Consider the following 6,598-nt stretch of genomic DNA (forward strand, 5'->3'; position numbering starts at 1 on the left):
CTTTGCAAGTACTTCTATCTCTCCTATTAATAATGAAGTTTTGCAGTGATGATGATGACAACAACAATAACAATCATGCCAGTACTACTACTAATGACAATTGCAGTAGTAGTAGTAGTAGTAGTAGTAGTAGTAGTAGTAGTGGTTGTTGTAAGAGGAACCATAGTAGTAATAGCAGAAAATCAGTGCTCACCGCAGCCCCCCACTATCTTCTCCCCCTCCCCCCCCCAAAAAAAAAAAACACGAAGCCATCTAAGCCACGAATCACACTCACACATCACCAGATAAAGAAATTAATCCCTCCCTAATCTCCCTGTCACTCAGCCCTCATTGACAGACGGATGAGGCTATCTTTCACTTCTACTCCCCCTCCCCCCCGCTCATCTCTCCCCTTCCTCCTCCTCTCTAACGCCTCTTCCTCTTCCTCTTTAGCTTTTCATCCTCCTTCCCCACGTCTTCTTTCTTCTCATCTTCCCTACCTCCTCAGTCTATTCTTCTTCATCCCCTCTTCTTCTACTTTCCTCTCACCCTCTTCGTCATCCTTCTCCTCTTCTACCTCCTTACCATTTTCTTCTTCTTTCATCTTTTCTACTTCATCCTCATCCTCTTCTTCTTCCTTCTCCTCTTCTTCTTCCTCCTCTTCTTCGTCTTCCTCCTCTTCCTCCTTCTCCTCTCCTGTTCACCTAGCAGTACATCAAGTTCTTCCTTAACACTCATGCAGCTGATAGGCATTAATATAAGACTTCTTCCTCCTCCTCCTCCTCTTCTTCTTCTTCCTCCTCCTGCTCCTCCTCCTTCCTGTCAGTGAAGATATCGCCTTTTTTTAATTTTCTGTCACATTTGATAAACGATGTACAGTCACCAAATGAGTATGAAGATTCTTGCTATGCCTTTACATTAAGAAACATAGTGATATAATTTGGCTCAAACCTGTAATTTTTGTTAGTATTTTTTAATCAGTTTTACGAGATACACTGAAATACAGAGAAAAACATTGCGTAGGTACTGGATTGTTTTATGGAAGGTTGGGATCTCGATATTTTCCTTTTTCCTACTTTTCTGTTGATTATGTAGATGCAACATTTTCCAGAAAGGACTATTTACGAGTAGATGTATAGGAAAGGCTGTGAGGATTTGAATGATGCGTCGTGGTGGGATTTAATATGACGTAATATGTGCTTTAAGTCTTGGAAAATGAGTCATGAAATTTGCTACTTCCAGGGGCTGTAATTATAGGCTCTACTAAACTTGTGTATAAGACTGCTTGTATATACGCTTGCATTCACTTATATAATTACTAAACATTTCACAAGCAAACTAGAGCTAATATTGGCGCCCCCCTGATTTACTAGAATCTCCCCCTTGACGGGCTTCACTTGCCCGTGTCCACTGTATTGGGATAGATGGACGAATCATAGCAACAACAGCAACAACAGCTAATGTTGATGTGAACAAATGCGAAAACACAAAATCATCTGTGGTGATAACGTAACTGAAATGGAGACTTGCTTATCCTGTAAAGTGATTTGGATCCTTTAAAAATACGACTTCAGGCTGCAGTGGTTCTTTCACCCACTCGCCGAGAGGTGGCACCACCTCATGCGCCACCACGAAGACACGAACATCCATTGGTTATATCTCATTTAGGATTTGTGATACGAGCGGGAAAAGATGATCGAAGGGAAGAGTGTAGAAAGACGCGAACATGTATTAACAAAATTCTCAAACTGCTTCCTGTAGTAGCTGAGATTTGATCGCTCGAGGGACCATATTATGCAAGCGCTGGTTTAGATTCATTTCTGTCATCCCCACGAGGCTGTTCTTGACCCCAAATGAAACACTGGAGCTCAAACCAGATCTAGCCGTCCTCCAATGCTCCAGTTTTCAGGCGTGTTTAGCAGGTGCTAAAGAAACTGCAGGAATTATTATTACTATTACTATTATTATTATTATTATTATTATTATTATTATTAGCTCATTTCCTGGAGGTACTGAGAGTTGCTCGAGTCACGTGGTACAGAATACACGAGCATGTCCCTGTAATATGATTTTTAGAAGCATTGATGGCTAACCTAATGAGTGGATACTAGCTTCCATTTATTTTATAGTTACTCAAAAGGTGAAAATTATAGTATCGGTAAATCATACTGGGTGAAATATAAAACACTCTTCGACAGCAAAATATGTTAGAACAATTCCTGTAGTTGGAGGCTAAGGAACTGGAGGGGAAAAAAGGGGAAAAAAAGGAAAGAGAGGAGGGAGAGGGGAACTAGCGGAGGCAAAAACAGACTCAGGAGAAAAACTTGAAATATAGGTACCCGTTAGTGAAGATGGGCAGAAGGAAATCGGCTAATATATTTTTCTTTCACTTTTCCTTTTTCCTGCAGCCTGTTGATTTCCCCCGTAAAGGTGAAATACGACTGCCCAGGTAAAATCGAAGGAGAAGCATCGTGAAACGGAAAGAAAGTACAAGTGAAACAGGACTCAGAGTTAAAACAGAAGGATGCCAAGGCCTGGACCGAAAGATTATCAAGGCCAGACCCGCTGGATGCCAAGGTAACGGATGAAGGATGTCAAGGTAAGGCTGCAGAAGGATGTCAAAGAAAGGGTGGAAGAAGGCAAGGTAAGAGGGGAATGATTTAACGATTAGGATCAGATCATTTTACATTACCGGTTAGGGTGGGTTCCATTAGATTAATCTCATATATATATTTGAAGCCTTGAAGTGGAAATCACACCCACAGAGCATTCTAGTACATCGTGAGACCCCGTTGAAAATTTAAGAGTTTGATCAGTAATTAAGAATCAGATTATTCACACAGTGTAAAGGGACGGCAATTGCGGTGTAAGCAGAAGGGAAAGTGGAGTGAGGTTGAAGGTGGAGATAGTTTTAGCTTATCTGTCTGTCTCTGTCTCTGTCTCTGTCTGTCTGTCTCTACATATATACAGGGAGAGAGAGAGAGAGAGAGAGAGAGAGAAAGAGAGAGAGAGAGAGAGAGAGAGAGAGAGAGAGAGAGAGAGAGAGAGAGAGAGAGAGAGAGGGAAGGTGACCCCGTAACGGAACGATATAAATTCTTTGCCCCTACCTAAGTGGGGACGTTGGTAGTGTGCCAGTGGTGTGCAGAAGGGAGGGGGTGATACACACACACACACACACACACACACACACACACACACACACACACACATACACTCCCAACTCCCTCACACACGCACTCACACTCCCCCTCCCCCCTCACACACACACACTCACACTCCCCCTCCCCCTCACACACACTAACACTCCCCCTCCCCCCTCACACATTCACTCACACTTCCCCTTACACATACATCCACATTCCCCCTTCCCCCTCACACACACTCACACTCCTCCTCCCCCGCACACACACCCTCACACTCTCCCTCCCCCCTCACACATACACCCACACTACCTTTCTCCCCTCACACACACACACTCGCTCTCCCCCTGCCCCCCCCCCACACAAACCTCGCACCCTCCTGCCTCACCCAAGCACACACACACACACACACACACACACACACACACACACACACACACACACACACACACACACACACACACACACACACACACACACTTCACATATGCTTCTACACCACCACCATGGCTTGATAGTCAAAACGTTGCCAAAGCTTCAGACAATATTGCACTGTTTGAATATTGGCCTCTTCTATGCATTTAGGTTGTCGCGACGTATGACAAAAATCGGTAGGTATTTACGGGTAGAAATGTGACTATAAGCGTGGTGTGTGTGTGTGTGTGTGTGTGTGTGTGTGTGTGTGTGTGTGTGTACCTAGAGAATACCAGGCAAGTGAGGGTGACTTATAAAAATACCGATTGAATCATACCAGGTGGATCAAAGGAACACTTACACGCCCTTACTTTTTAGCGGAGCAGGGACTGGGCAATAAGATAGATAGATAGATAGATGGGACAGACGGATAAATAGATAGTTTCTGTGTGTGTGTGTGTGTGTGTGTGTGTGTGTGTGTGTGTGTGTGTGTGTGTGTCCGATTCTGGGCATAGGTTTAGCATCCCTTTCTCTGAGGACTAGTGACTCTCCAACATTCCGATTTCCTTCACATGCCACCGTCCATACTGAATACATACTGGGTCTGTGTCATTCAGGACTGGTGGAATGGCATTAGTGGAGGGGTTTTTTTAAAGTGCTTTGTGGATCTTGTGGAAACTTAGTACCGTATACCTGTGCGATACCTGAAGTTCAGATAATCGGACTGCTCCCTACCTCCACCTGGAACTGAATTCACTTCCCATCACACAGTAGAACACTTCACTCACCCCTTGACCACCTCTTCATTATATTTTTATCGTACATAGTGTTCCTTTAAGTGCATAACCCATTTTTCCCCATGCAGGATGAATTAAATGATCTAGTGGTTGGAAAAGTGAAGTATGAAAGACGCTGCCGTAAAGGGAATCTAGTTGAGCCTGTTTCTAATCCTTCACTAAAAGCGTTCCCCCCTGTACTAAATAAAATCCTATTGTGTCAACGTAACCGTATATAATGATAATATTCCGAGGAGCAAGCTATAACTATGTATATAACCTCTTTCGATGTATAACGTACTTTTTCTTCATTGTATTCTTGCTGTCGCCAGATATTTCCATTTGGAGATTTTTAGCAGACTGGATTTGGGTAGATAGCTAGCTTTAATATACCTACAAAAAGTCTCCCCAAAGCTGAGTAAAATCGTCTGGCAGCAGCAAGAATTAAACCTATGAATGATGTTCCCGGGGTTTAAGTCAAGTAAGTCAATGATAAAAATAATCATAATAATAATAATGAGAGTAAAAGTGTTTGTTATCATTCTTATTAAGAGTAAATGTACAAAGTTAACTAAAAAGTGAGACTTAAAATTAACCATCAATAATAAATAAACACAAGTCTTCAGGAGAACACGTAGAAATCTATTTGGTCAACCTCAGCAAGCGTGAAGTTAGACAAGGAAAGCATTTATACATATATATTAGACTTTACTGCAAGACACCATAGTGGCTATTTTGACATGCCACTCACTAGACACAGATATGTAAACTCTTGGCGTTGTATGAGAGAGAGAGAGAGAGAGAGAGAGAGAGAGAGAGAGAGAGAGAGAGAGAGAGAGAGAGAGAGAGAGAGAGAGAGAGAGAGAGAGAGAGAGCAATAACTTAACATAAAAGGAGGTACAGCACGTGAACCGTTAACTCACATACTCCATCATTTCCCATCCTTTCCCTTTCATCTCCTTCACTTCGGAATTCCAGCTTCCTTGGACTCCAGTGTGACAGGCATTGCACGGTATATCGTTAAGCTCAGTTGCACAGCTTCATTTACGCATATAACACAGACCAAACCCTAATTAAATCCAACCCAGAAAAAGTCACATAGGGAAAAACACGAGAGAAGGGAAGCAGGATTCTTTCAACGTCTCGTCTCTCACAGCTTCTTGAGTAATTCCCTGAGGAAGCTGAAAAGACTCGATTTTGACACTTATCCGGATCCTAGTTGTTAATGCACATGCGATTTCTTCTTCGAAAAGTCGCATACTTATTCCTTCGCTGGCAAAGTTAGGGCTGAGGGATGTCAAAATTACGATTGTTGATTTACGATTCTTGACTTTCGCGGTTAAGTTAGGTTTGGTTTTGGTTCGTGCAATGTCCTTAAATAAGGCTGCGCAACTGTACTTAGCAATTCCCTCCCCTTCACTACGATGACGTCTGTTTGCAACTTAGATTAACACGGGAGGTTTTATTCAAAGTTCATGTTCAGCTCTAGTAACGAAGGGGATTAAGGCAATATCTAACCTCCTCCAGTTAGAAAGTCATACCTAAAGTGAATTAAATCATCTTGGAGACAGGAAGATTGAACTAACGTCGTCTTACTGAAGGGGTGAACATTTTCCCTTTCTATCGCGTTTTTCCTGTTCTGTTTTGTTTGCTCCAGACGATTTTATTCAGCTTAAGAAGGATCTCTAATACTGGAGTGAAGAAGAAAAACATTAGTGGTAGTAGCAGGAATATAAAAGACGTCCTCGAACTGAAGGGGTTAACAACAGGCATTCGTTTGTACCATGGGAACCACATTAAGACAAACGAGCGACGCTGAAATTCATGTTTCAGCTCCACTCGTACTCTGACGGACAGGCTTCAGTCACCCAGCAGCATACAAGCATCTGTTTAGCACTTTCTGTAACCTGACGATGTTACAGAAAGTGCTAGCTAACTTTAAAGCATTTTCTGCAACAAGACGATGTTACAAAGTGCCAACTGATTTTTCTAGCACTTTCTGTAACTAGTTGAGGTAACAGAGAGTGCTAACTGACTTCCTAGCACTTTCTGTAACCGGTCAAGATAGCAGAAAGTGTTAACCAAGTTTCCTAACACTTTCTGTACCTAGTTGTGGTTACGGAAAGTGTTAGAAAACTTGGCTAGTCTTAAATTATCCCATTCAGCCCGAGGACGCCATGATTAATACGTTTCAACTATCTCCAGACGTTTTTATTCAGCTTAGGGACTCTCCTAACCTAAATAAAATACTCTGGCAGCAGCAACAACTAAGACGTCATCGCAGTGAAA

Source organism: Coenobita brevimanus, chromosome 26 (genome assembly GCF_032717465.1).
Source record: "Coenobita brevimanus isolate Jiangsu-jjx chromosome 26, ASM3271746v2, whole genome shotgun sequence".
NCBI lineage: Eukaryota > Metazoa > Arthropoda > Malacostraca > Decapoda > Coenobitidae > Coenobita > Coenobita brevimanus.